Raw genomic sequence first — 14160 nt, 5'->3', positions numbered from 1 at the left:
TGATGGTATTGTTTTCCCATCTTTGGGCTAGTTTGAGCATATTGTGACCATGGACATTTGCGATTTTTGAGAAGATATGTAGCTCAGGTTGACCAGAGGAAAGTTACAATATTATTAACATCACCCTTACTGGCACAAATTTCACTAAACAGGAAGAAAACAACAACAGACTCCCCTTCCTAGATGTCACATGGAACAAATGGTCATGGAGAACTGCAGACCAGTGAATACAGGAAAGCAACACACACAGACCAGATACTCAACTATAGGAGCAATTATCCCAACACCCACAAATGGAGCTGCATCAGGACATTTTTTAAATGCGCCACAACATACTGCAGCACCCAAGAACTATGAGCAGGAGAAATATACCTATACAGTGTATTCAAGAACAACGGGTACCTGATAAGCACAGTCCACCGATTCTTAAACAACAAGACAACACACTCAGAGACTCTAGCCACATTGCAATACATCAAAAACATCTTAGAGATGACTATGAGACTAATCTGACCTCTTGGCATCATGGTAGTCTACAAACCTACCAACACACTGAAACAGTTACTGATGAACCTAAGGCACCCTGCGCCCAAAACCAGCAAAACGAATGTCATATACAAAATACTCTGCAAGGACTGTAATAAACACTACATCTGACAGACAGGCAGGAAACTAGCCGCCAGGATACATGAACACCAACTTGCCACCAAAAGACATGACCAGCTATCACTAGTGTCCTTACGCACAGACGAAGGAGGACACCACTTCGACTGGGACAGCACATCTATCCTAGGTCAGGCTAAACAAAGACACACATGGGAATTCCGAGAGGCCTGGCATCTTTCTTGGGGAACCCTGGGGAAACACATTGATTGGGATCCCATTTACAAACCTCTGAGAAAAAGAACCGGAAATGATATCACTCACCTTAACAGATCAAGACACATAAATAGGGAGCACGACACAACACCAGCACTTCAACAGAGGCTCACTGATGATGTTGTCTGAGAACAAACCTACCAGCTCAGTAAGCAAGCTTACAACCTGAACCTCAACCTGAGCTACAAATCTTCTCAAAAATTGCAAAGGATACCTTGTGATTTTGTCTTCTTCTGGCTGGAAGGAATATTGGCATGCTGTTCTTGCAGTTCAACAGGAACAGAAAGGGAACAAATGTATAAATGCTACTTCCAAGATATAGCTTCGAACAGAGTTTGCACTGCATAATATCAGTGGGATATTTGTAAGGTTGTTGCATACCTCTGTGGGAGAGAGTGGAAAGACTAGGGTAATGGATGGTAAGACATCAAAGGAGGATGTTACATGGACTTGGACCCCATTTACCAACCTCTGAGAAAAAGAACCGGAAATGATATCACCCACCTTAATAGATCAAGATACATAAATAGGAAGCAGGACAGAACACCAGTGCTTCAACAGAGGCTCACTGATGATGTTACCAAATGTGGTGACAAAACATCTGAGAACAAATCTTTACTAAGTCAATGAAGTCAAGGGGTGTGTTTGGGGTCTGACCCTTTATGTAACCAGTTATCTTGTTATACAAACAAGGAAGTAGTATGACCTACTTTTGTTGTCACGGTGCATCCCTCAGGCAGAGGTAAGGGTTTGGAATTCCTGGGACATCCTCCAGTTATTATCTATTCTTTGCCTTATCTGCCTTTCTATTATGCAGTGCAAACTCTGTTTGATGCTATATCTTGGAAGTAGCATTTATACATTTGTTCCCTTTCTGTTCCTACTGAATTGCAAGAACAGTATACTAATATTCTCTGCAGCCAGAAGACAAAATTACAAGGTATCCTTTCTCTCTCTCTTTCTCACTGAAGTTTATAAATACCAGAATCTGGAAGGGTGCAATTAGTAAGCATGAAAAGATAGAACTAATCAGGAAAAGTGTTCTCTGGTGAAGAGTGTAAGTGACAGCAGTGAGAGTTTATAAGGCACATATTTTAATATGTGATTCATGTAATTAAAAAAAACTATTTGTCTAATCAAATCTGTTCAGAGATGTTATTACACATCCCTGCAGCAGGTGGGAATTGAACCAAGGACCCCCAATCTAGAGGTAGGGACATTACCACAGTGCCACATTGGGTCCCTACCGCTCTATCTACAGCCAATCTTTTCATTAAAATAATATGTTACCATGACTAATTAGTGCTAAGTGTATGGGGAAATGTGAAGCTTAAGAATGTCAAATGAAGACTAATTAATAGAAATTATTGGTGGGTGAATGTTAGGAGTGTGACAATTTGATCAGTTGATACATTGCAAGTGTAATTGACAGGAAAAGTATTCAAAGATGAGTTCACTGACATTGACGACTTGTGAGCTCATTGAGCATGCTGTGGCACTGTATCCAGGCTCTTGGACTTTGAGTCCTACATTGCCCATAACAGTTGTCAACTCTCATTGCCTTTTCAGTAAGTGTACTGTAGGCCTCCAATTCTCTAAGGCCACAGGATGTTGCTACTCCTTTCTTCCTCCTCTGTTAAAGCCTCTGGGGCAGTCTGTAAATGTTGGAGCTTGCAGTCTCCCATGTTCTGTCATTCTTCCCTGCTTTCGAAGTTAGATTCACTTCCTGTATGACAGGCAGCACCTGATCCAGCCACAATTACGCTCCCTTTTGAAAGGTGTAGATTAGCTTTGACTGGCATTAACAAGCTATCATTTTAGGCCCCCATTGATGTGTCCAGATAATCTACAGCCTGATTAGAGCTGATTGCACACAGAAGTTATTCAAATGAACAAGTATCTTGATACTGTTGCTGTGTTTGCAATCAATGGGACAAGTTAACCGAATATCCTGATTTTGTCTAATTTAGGGTTTGGGCTGTTATCCAATCTCAGTTTCAATATTTTACTTCAAATAAGTATATTTGAAATCATAAATTAAGCCCAATCACATTAAATATATTGAATAAAAGCTGCTATTTGTGAATTTTCAATTAAAATATTTGGAATCCATTTTATTGCTACCGTTGATGATAACTATCAGCTCCCAAAACGATTTATACTGTTATTCAAATGCCAACATCATAGTACATAGCAAAATATGCTGATTAACGGAATGTTTTAGCTGATGAGAAACTCTGGGTCATTATTAATTTATAATTTAATCAGCTTTTTCTGATTGCTGTAAAATATGCTGGGAATTTTCAAAATTGCAGGAGGGGGTTGTTTAGCAGTTAGGGAGTCACCTCGAAACTACAATGATCCGACTAAGTTTGCTTTATACATGAACTTAATAAATAACAAATATACAAGTATTAAAAAGCATAAGGATTTTAATTTGCCTTTTATTGTATAGATTATTTGATGAACATTTTAAAAAAGTACTTTCACCTTAAAAAAGATAATTGGTTTGTGCAAATGCAATTCCTGGAGCTGTTTGTACAAATGCTGCATCTTAGTGTGAACATTCCACTCTCCCCTCTGGCTCCCTACAAGGCCAATGGAACACACCTGAAATCCAGTCCCGATCAACGCTGAATCAGCAGGTATTTGCAGATTCAAGTCATTACTCCACGCACGACATAGCCAGAGCCATTCCCGATGAAGAGCTTATGCTCGAAACATTGACTCTCCTGCTCCTCGGAATTTGCCTGACTGGCTGTGCTTTTCCTCTGATCTTCGACTCTGATTTCCAGTATCTGCAGTCCTCACTTTCTGCAGGCCTATTCCCAGCTTGGAAAGGAGAAATGAATCTTACAATGCAGCCATCCATGAAATTTCAGTCGATACGTATACAAGAGTTCATGTGGCACAGTTAGAAGCATCCCTGCCACTAAGCCAGAAGTTCTAGGTTCAAGCCCCACTCCAGGATTTGATGGAAGGTGCATTGAAAACACAGCCAAAATAGACTGATAATCAATCTGTAAATCTTTCCAATATATCCATTCACAGACAGGAAGAGTGGGAGTTTTGTAGTCAACCAAGCTTGCTGTGGAGTGGCATCTCTCAAGTTACAGCTCTAGTGACAGATGAGTGAATTGTTCCTGGAGAAAAATATGCAAACAAATGAAGCAGATAAAGTATATACGTAAAATAACGAATTGCAGATGATGGAAGTCTGAAACAAAAACCAAAATTGTTGGAGCAACTCAGGTCTGGGAGTATCCGGAGCAAGGAGTCGAAAAGTGTAGCGCTGGAAAAGCACAACAGGTCAGGCAGCATCCGAAGAGCAGGAGAGTCGACTTTTTGGGCATAGATCCTTTGGGAGGGGAGGCTGGAGCGGATAGATGGGAAGGAAGATGGACAGGTATGACAGGGCAAGAAAATCGAGTTCACATTTTGAATCGTGTCCCTTCTTCAGAACTAAGTTCTATTTTCAGAGCACATACCTACATGTACCACTAGGTGTAGGAAGTGAAAAGAAGATGTAAACACAAGTTTGAATCAATTTGTCACAGATTTTATTGTCTGAGATTAACAAAGTAACCTAACACCAAGATGTTTTTATATTCTATGACAAACTAAGGATGATTAGAGTCCCAGCTGAACAGCAGCCAAGATATGTAAACATCATACTACCTGACTGAAATCAGAAAAAGTTGTACATAACTTTTATATAACTGGAATTAATGAAAACAGCTGAAAGCCAAAAGAATAACATACATCATTCTTTTTACCGTAGAAATATCATGAAGAATCTTCTCTGTTTTGAGATCTTAAGCCATACATAAAGTAATACCAGTATGAACACAGCACTAATACATTAACCAAGAACTATTTGGGCTGCAGTTATACTGTACTAACAGTTTGAGAATGTTGCGCTAGACACACTTAGGAAACAAGGATTATATTATGGATTGTAAATTACATGCTGCTCACCAAGAGGAAGCCTGAATGTATGTATTTCAGAACTTCACCACACCTGCAACTTTAATATTAGGACAGAATAAAAGGGAACACTTAATTTCTCAGAACTTTAACCAAATAATTTTGCAAAGGTTTATGAAGTGATAATCAAGCGATTCAGCACACTGACTTAACTCTTTTTACACCCGTCATCACACTGTCATTTTGATATACCTTTGTGACAATCAAATAATGCAACATGGCTTGGTTTTAATTCATTTCAGAATCAGAGCAGAACAAGTCATTATTGTCGATAATTCCATTAATTGACAGAAAGGTAACTCAATTTAATTATCACATAAAGCACTGGACATGAACGGATATCATGACTGACATCCTGATTTGAAAATTCCATAATCGCATTTTTTATTTGTTTGAAAAATATTGTTTCCAAAATGTAAAAGACATACTAAGTTGAAGATAAAGTCTTATTAAATAATTTTATTGAATGATCATTTGATTGTGATTAGATGTCAGATATAATAATTAAGGGGTTTGATTAAGAAGGATGAGTCTTTAGTTTGGAAAGGTTGCTTATGTTTGCATTATCTAGTGAAATTGGTAATGCATGAATCTGTTAATAATAGTGTTGCAAGTTATAGTGGAAAATTTCAGGTTCATGGCACAGTGACAGTTTCCCTATCTCTGAACCAGAAGTAGACAGGCAGGACGCTGAAAGAACACAGCAAGCCAGGCAGCACCTGGAGATGGAGAACTTGTCTTGCTATGTTCTTCCAGCCTCGTGCTTGTCTACTTTGGATTCTAGCATCTGCAGTTTCTTTTGTCTCTGAACCAGAAAATCTGGGTTCAAGTCCCACCTACCACAGACGTATCAAATTACATCTGAGGTTGATTAAAAAATATCTAGTGGAAACTTTCTACAAATGTATTAATCAAATAGCCTTAATTTGTGCACAGTTTCTTTTCCCTTCTTTTCCCCAATGTAAAGTTCACCTTTTCTCTATTTGTATGAAGGTGGGCTGATTAAAGACCAAAAAGAGCTTTTTACAGAGACAGAGGGCAGGACTGAAGTATGAAATTACTACTTTACATCTGTCTTCAACAAAGCAGACTGTAATTGTGGCAGTAAAGAAGATATCAACAGCATTGGATAGGGTAAAAATAAAGATGAGGTAAATAGAACTTTGGAAGATTGCAATATATCACACAATTTTGTCCCAATTATTGTCTCTAAAAGCTTCGTTGTTGCCAACATGACATCGACTGGTCTGTAATTACCAGGTCCAACTCCTTTTTTGAGCAAAAGTGCAAAATGCGCTATTAGCCAGTCCTCACGTGGGAATCCTTTTTGCAAGTTGTTGTAATATGGAATGCATTGTCTGCAAAGGTGACCCCAGTAGATGCAGTATTAACTTTCATCCTTTGAAAAACAAGATCTATCCATTAGATTTCTCAATAAACCCAATCATGGCTTTATTATCAAAACAAAACTTATTCAGTGAAGATGCAATAATTGGTTAACATATGCAGTCAGTAATGTGGAAGTTTAAATCTTAATCTCTCTAAGTATCCCCAAAACACACATGCAAAACAAAAATCTTGCATAAGTTGGCTTTCTGAAAGGAAACTCTTGAAGGCAAAAGGTTAAACCATAGAATGATCTGTGGAATTTATTGCTGTGATATTTTGACATGGATGATGATCACTAATCATGCACAGGTATCTCTGGATTCTTCTGGATACAGCTCAGACCAATCTTGAGATGTTTCTTCAATCATTTTCTCAAAAGAACAAATACATTTCATCCAGAACTCAACTTACAGGAAGGATATTATTAAGTTGGAGACGGTGCAAAAGAGATTTACCAGGTTGCTGGGTAGAGAAGGTTTTAATTATAAAGAAAGGCTGGACAGGTTGGGACTTTTTTCACTGGTATGTAGACGGTTGAAAGATGACTTTGTAAAGGTTTATAAAATCATGAGGGATAGGGATAGGGTTAATGGTAGGTGTCTTCTCTCTCAGGTTGGGGATTTCAAGTCTAGGGGGCATATTTTTAAGGTGAAAGGAGAGAGTTTTGAAAAAGACATAGGGCAATTTTTTTTTTTACACACATGGAATGAGCTTCCTGGGAAGTGAAGGATGCAGGCACATTTATAATGTTTAAAAGACACATAGATAACCACGTGAATAGAAAAGATATGGGGGGATGTGGGCCAGAAATAGGCAGGTGGGGCTAGTTTAGTTTGGGATACTGTTTCACATGGACTGGTTGGACCAAAGGGTCTGTTTCGGCAATGTATGACTCTATAAGAGAGCTTTCTTTGAGGAAATAAGAGATCATCTGTGCAACATGTTCTTAGCAAGTATTCTATCAACTCAACTTGCTCTTAGCAAGTTCTCCTCTAACTTAGCTGAAAATGTGTTGCTGGAAAAGCGCAGCAGGTCAGGCAGCATCCAGGGAACAGGAGAATCGACGTTTCAGGCATAAGCCCTGAAAAAGGGCTTATGCCCGAAACGTCGATTCTCCTGTTCCCTGGATGCTGCCTGACCTGCTGCGCTTTTCCAGCAACACATTTTCAGCTCTGATCTCCAGCATCTGCAGACCTCACTTTCTCCTCTCCTCTAACTTAGCTTGTTCTCAGCAGGCTTCTTTCCAACTGAACCAGATAAAACAAGCATTTCTCCCAGCTAGTCTCAGTATGAAAGCAAGAGTTATCATCAGTAATGTAATTTCAAGGAAGCTCTGTTTAAAAGAATGTTCAATGTTAAGAGTGAAGTTTCAATGACTCATTTTAAATAAACTACTCCAGGTATTTCCATTTTTCAAAATCCTTCAAAGTTCTCCAAACAGTATTAAAGTGCCTTTGTAACACCATCCTTAACTCAATTTTAAACAATGGTACAACATTATTAGTCCTCCAATCCTCCCATACCACTAGTGATTGTGACATACACACGTGCTTAGTATAGAAACTAAAATATCATAAACAGAAATTTTAAAAAGTGATCCTTTTTGTTATCATAATGGAGATACCTAACTTTCCACAAATACATTAGTTTTCCAGGGTGAACAAATCTGTTCACCAGTAAATATCAACATAGTATTCCATTAAAAATCTGTTACACTTCATTCAAAAGCAAGACTACTACCTTAAAATGAAAGTTCTTTCAGTTCAGTGATCTCTAATGGTTTAAACTTTGGAATTTCCACATCCCATTGTACATGTGGACATTAAATCAGTTTCAGACAGTGAAAATTGATTTGGAGGTGCTAGTGTTTGACTGGGATGTACAAAGTTAAAAAATCACACAACACCAGGCTATAGTCCAACAGGTTTATTTGGGAGCACTAGCTTTCGGAATACTGCTCCTTCAAGGAGTAGCGCTCCAAAAGCTAGTGCTTCCAAATAAACCTGTTGGACTATAGCCTGATGTTATGTGATTTTTAACGCCAGTGAATGCCAACAGTTTCATTACTGGCATTACTATAAAAAATCTAAACTTGCTAAATGGAGATAATTACTCGAAGACCATGATTGTTAATATATGTTTTCTCACCTTGTGCCTTGTACTTTCTGAAAAAACCACAGCACCTGTACTCACCATGCAGACCTTAAGTCCTTCTATGGAAGAGTATAACAAGTAGCTTGAGACGACTGCCTTCCATTGCTATACCTCTGGCAGAAACTAACTCTAGAAAATTCAAATGTTCTGTGTTTTGGCCAACTATTTTCTGATTCTATTAGTGACAATGCCAAAGTTCCACCATTGAGAATTATGTCTCCCCTTTGCAGAAAGTGATAATTCGTGTAGGTTGGAAACTCTCTGTGCATTCATAATTAGGTAAACCTTGGGAAAGTTAATGAAGTTGACCCATAAGTAATGTTAGCACTCCAATGTATATGGAGCTATTTTAGTCTCATGACTGGAAAAATCAGACTAAGATATAAAAGTTGGAAAATTTTCTCAGTTTTCCTGTTAATGAATTCTGGAAATGTGTGCTCCATTCCCACCCAGATGTAGCAAGGCCATTGCATCAGGGAAAAATAGAAACTGTGAATTATTTGTTAAAAAATAAACATATTTTCAGCTGAGTGAATGATTCCGCATTTTGTCTTTAAGTTCACTCATGGGATGTGAACATTGCTGGATATTACTGGCTGGATCAGCATGTTTGAACTGCTGAAGTACATGTGCTGTAGGCAGTTTTATTTCTTTGTTGAGACTTTGTACTGATTGTTACAACAGAATGTTTTTCTAGACCATTTCAAAAGGCAGTTGAGAGTCAACTGTAGTCTGGAATCACATGTCAGCCAGACCAGGTAAGGATAGTGGATTTCCTTCCCTAAAAGATATTAATGAACCAAATGTTTTTTTTTCCCTACAATCGGCAGTGGTTTGGTTATTGTCAGACTCTCCAGATAGTTATTGAATTCAAATTTCACCATCTACCACAGTGGGACTTGAACCCAGGTCTCCAGAACATGAGCTGAGTTTCTGGATTAATAGTCCAGAAATAATAACACTAAGCCAACGCTTCCCCTGCCTACTTCTCTGTATGCGGAGGCCAAACAGAGAGTAAATAGTACATGTTTTTGTCATTTGCAGGTAGCTATTACATTTTTCCATCAATTTGCAAAACAACCAGGATATGGTGGAATACAGTAAAGCTAAGAATTACAGTTCTTCTTTAAAAATTAACCATTGAAAGTGTGGTGTGTCAATCTTTCAGCTCCTAGTTATTTTTGGAGATTTTGTTATGATTCCAGCTGATGTAAGGACTGGACAAGTCAGATTCCAGAATAAAACTTGGCTTGATTATCCAATGCTGAAAATGTGTTGCTGGAAAAGCGCAGGTCAGGCAGCATCCAGGGAACAGGAGAATCGGGGGAGGGGAAATGAGGAAACTGGTGAAATCAGAGTTCATCCCTTGTGGTTGATTATCCAATTACATATATTAGAATTACTATATTATATTAACCCAAACATATAAATAGAAAGCAGGAATTATCAACAGTGCTCCGCCTGGAGGCCCACTGAAGACGTTACCTACCAGGGTGACGAAACGTCTGGAAATGAACCTTCCAGCTCAGCGAGCAAACCTACATCCACAAATATTAGATGTATGAATTATGTGGCTGTTAGTCACTGAAACAAATGTACATGACACCGTGGATATTCTTTAACAACAGAAATTTATTGCACAAAAGAGAAAAACATCAAAGATATATATACACACACACACATATATATATATATATATATATATATATGCTGCAGTTAAAAAGATCTTAACACAGTCATCAAAGCGAAATTTCAATCTGTTCCCAACACCATCTGTTACAATCAATCCCAGAGGAATAACTTTCCTATCTTTGCTTTTCAAATCTTAACTGACTTTTTTCCAGTTTCTCTCCCTTGGACTGTTGAAACTTTATTTTAGGATTCCTTTCCAAGTGCACTGGCATGTACCTCTCACAATTCTGATAACTTAAACTTTCTCCTCAGTTCTAACAACTTGGAAGCTTTGATCCAAAGTCTCCTGGCCTGGAAGTTCCATAGACTAGACACCACTTCTGAAGGTACCAGCACTGAAAGTAACAGATTGCCCTGAATGGAATTGGGAAAAACCTGGGACTGAGTTTTGTCAGCCTCCTGAATGACCCATCCAATGATCAGTCTGTTGGGAAAATAGGGTGAATTTGGAAAAAATCAGATTTCTGATGTTGAGAAAAATGTCTGATTTTTCTCTCAAAGGTTAAATGGTGAGATGAGAATCTTGCTGGTGAATGTCGAGAAGCCTATGCATATTTGTTTATATGTCATTATTACCTATCCTCATCTCACAAGCATGCAGTCTACCAAATTCGACTAAGTAAAGAGATACTAGACAGTGGCAATTCCTGAGATGAAAGGCAGGTACTTGGTGATTTCAGCTCATAGCATGCTCCTCCTCAGCACTATTTCCACCTTAGATGGCAATGCCCAACAGTTCAGGGCACGCTCTACTAGCAGCGATTGCTTGTACACCCTGACCACAGAGGTTGACATCAGACATGTGGTGAAGCTAATACATCATTTTGGCACATTTCTGAATCAATTAGAATAGTTATGCACGTTAATGCAGCACTTTGGAGTACTGAAACACCTTTCATTGTAATGCTGCTGTCAAGTCACCTTATATACAGGGTCAGGCATGCATCTCTTCCATCAGAACAAGAAGCACCTCAGCTTTTCATCTGCTTTCTTGACACCGCTTAATTTTGTGCTGACTTGGATGCTCATAGCACCTCTGATTTGCAGAGATCCTTGTAATGTTTTGCCACCTCATTTTTTAGACCACTGTACTTATGTGTTGCCTTGCCTTAGTGCAGAGACAAAGCCAGGCAGTTTGGCATGGTTGTCATCCGTGGACAGTAAAGGGATAGACATACAGTCACGGAGATGTACAGCATAGAAACAGACCCTTCGGTCCAACCCGTCCATGCCAACCAGATATCCCAACCCAATCTAGTCCCATCTGCCAGCATCCAGCCCATATCCCTCCAAACCCTTCCTATTCATATACCCAAACAAATGCCTTTTAAATGTTACAATTGTACCAGCCTCCACCACTTCCTCTGGTAGCCCATTCCATACACATACCACCCTCTGTGTGAAAAAGTTGCTCCTTAGGTCTCTTTTATGTCTTTCCCCTCTCACCTTAAAGCTATACCTTCTAGTTCTGGACTCCCCCACCCCAGGGAAAAGACTTTGTCTATTTATCCTATCCACGCCCCTTGGGTGATTTTATAAACCTCTATAAGGTCACCCCATAACCTCCGATGCTCTAGGGAAAACAATACCAGCCTGTTCAGACTCTCCTCCAACCCTGGCAACAAGCTTGTAAATCTTTTCTGCACCCTTTCAAGTTTCATAACATCTTTCCGATAGGAAGGAGACCAGAATTGCAGGCAATATTCCAACAGTGACCTAACCAATGTCCTGTACAGCCGCAACATGACCTCCCAACTCCTGTACTTAATACTCTGACCAATAAAAGAAAGCATACTAAACGCCTTCTTCACTATCCTACCTACCTGCGACTCCACTTTCAAGAAGCTATGAACCTGCACTCCAAGGTCTCTTTGATCAGCAACACTCTCCAGGACCTTACCATTAAGTGTAGAAGTCCTGCTAAGATTAGCTTTCCCAGACATGTTGCCGTACAGCACTGTGTTGTGTCAATATAACAACTACAGCTTGTACCAGTAGCTTAAATGGCAAACACACTGCATGTGCTTCAGATAAATGGAGTAAAGTATGGGTAAGTCAGAAACACTTCCAGTGTCCAGAAAATCACATGTGCAGGAGATGTCTCCAGTTGTAAGAAATCTTTGCTTTGTGTCTGAAACACTGGCAGCAGTCACTTTGTAATATCTGCAAGGCTACAATCTTTACTGGTAGCATGTATAATGAGATGGACACATTGCAGGTAAAGAATATATACAGGAAGAAATGAAATGGGTGACCACCAGACAGAATAAAAGCTCCAAAGAGGTAAGGCAGAATTACCTAGTGGTATCTACCGCTCTAATAGACTTTCCGCTTTGGAGTCATAGACTCTTAGAGATGTAAAGCATGGAAACAGACCCTTCGGTCCAACTTGCCCATGCCAACCAAATATCCCAACCTAATTTAGTCCCATTTGCCAGCACTTGGTTCATATCCCTCCAAACTCTTTCTATTTGTATACCCATCCAGATGTCTTTTAAAGGTTGTAATTGTACCAACCTCCACCACTTCCTCTGGCAGTTCATTCCATACATGCACCACCCTCTGCGTGAAAAAGTTGTCCCATTGGTCCTTTTTACATCTTTCCCCCTCACCCTAAACCTATGCCCTCTAGTTCCGGATTCCCCCACCCCAAGGAAAAGACTATCAATTTATCATATCCATGACCCTCCTGATTTTATAAACCTCTATGAGGTCACCTCTCTGAGGGGCAGTACAGTGGCTCCGTAGTTAGCACTGCTGCCTCACAGTGACAGGGACCTGAGTTCAATTCCAGCCTCAGGCAATTGCCTGTGTGGGGTTTGCATATTCTCACATGTCTGCATGGGTTTCCTCCAGGTGCTTTGGTTTCCTCCCATAGTCCAAAGATGTTCTGGTTAGGTGAATTGGCCAAGCTAAATTGCCCATAATGTTCTGTGATGTGTAGGTCAGGTGCATTAGTCAGGGGAAAATGTAGGGTAATGGGTCTGGGTGGGATACTCTTTGGGGGGATCGATGTGGATTTGTTGGGCCGAAGGGCCTGTTTCCACACTATAGGGATTCTAATTCTATCTAAACCCCTCAGCCTTCGACGGTCCAGGGAAAACAGTCCCAGCCTATTCACCCTCTCCCTATAACTCAAATCCTCCAACCCTGCCAACAACTTTTCTGAACCCTTTCAAGTTTCACAACATCCTTCTAATAGGAAGGAGACCAGAGTTACACGCAATATTCCAAAAGTAGCCTAACCAACACCCTGGATATGAGCCAAGTGCTGGCAAATGGGACTAGATTAGGACTGCAGATGCTGGAGACTAGAGTTGAAAACTGTGATGCTGGAAAAACACAGCAGGCCAGGCAGCATCCGAGGAGCAGGAGAATCGACGTTTCGGGCATAAGCTCTTCTTCAGGAATGAGGCTGGTGTGCTAGGCGGGCTGAGATAAAAGGTAGGGGGGAGGGGCGCTGGGAGTACGATAGGTGGAAGGAGGTGAGGATGAAGGTGATAGGCCGGAGAGGGGATGGGGGTGGAGAGGTCGGGAAGAAGATTGCAGGTCAAGAGGGCGGTGCTGAATCACTGAGATAAGGTGGGGGGAGGGTAAATGAAGAAGCTGGAGAAATCTACATTCATCCCATGTGGTTGGAGGGTTCCTAGGCGGAAGATGAGGCGCTCTTCCTCTAGGCATCGTGTGGTCAGGGTCTGGCGATGGAAGCGGCCAAGGACCTGCATGTCCTTGGCGGAGTGGGAGGGGGAGTTCAAGTGTTCAGCCACGGGACGGATGGGTTGGTTGGTGTGGATGTCCCAGAGGTGTTCCCTGAAACGTTCCGCAAGTAGGCGGCCTGTCTCCCCAGGAGACCACATCGGGTGCAACGGATACAGTAAATGATGTGTGTGGAGGTGCAGGTGAATTTGCAACGGGTATGGAAGGATCCCTTGGGGCCTTGGAGGGAGGTGAGGGGAGAGGTGTGGGCGCATGTTTTGCACTTCTTGCAGTTGCAGGGGAAGGCGCCGGGAGTGGAGGTTGGGTTGGTGGGGGGTGTGGACCTGACGAGGGAGTCGCGGA

At 40.6% G+C, this 14160-nt stretch overlaps 1 long non-coding RNA gene across 3 annotated transcripts in view; it reads right to left on the bottom strand.

Annotated features, from left to right (window-relative positions):
• Positions 1 to 3125: 3125 nt before the first annotated feature.
• LOC122559766 overlaps positions 3126 to 14160 on the bottom strand; it is a 24732-nt gene continuing 13697 nt past the window's right edge. For 2 of the 3 annotated variants that reach the window (XR_006314550.1, XR_006314549.1), the window contains exon 3: positions 3126 to 4022. This is a non-coding gene — a long non-coding RNA (uncharacterized LOC122559766). Of the gene's footprint in view, positions 4023 to 4422; positions 6266 to 14160 lie in introns of those variants that run through there. The other variant, XR_006314551.1, reaches the window with a different exon arrangement.

Source organism: Chiloscyllium plagiosum, chromosome 19 (assembly GCF_004010195.1).
Source record: "Chiloscyllium plagiosum isolate BGI_BamShark_2017 chromosome 19, ASM401019v2, whole genome shotgun sequence".
Classification (NCBI taxonomy): Eukaryota; Metazoa; Chordata; class Chondrichthyes; order Orectolobiformes; family Hemiscylliidae; genus Chiloscyllium; species Chiloscyllium plagiosum.
The sequence above is the reverse complement of the archived record's forward strand: the minus strand, read 5'-3'. Positions and strand labels throughout refer to the sequence as shown.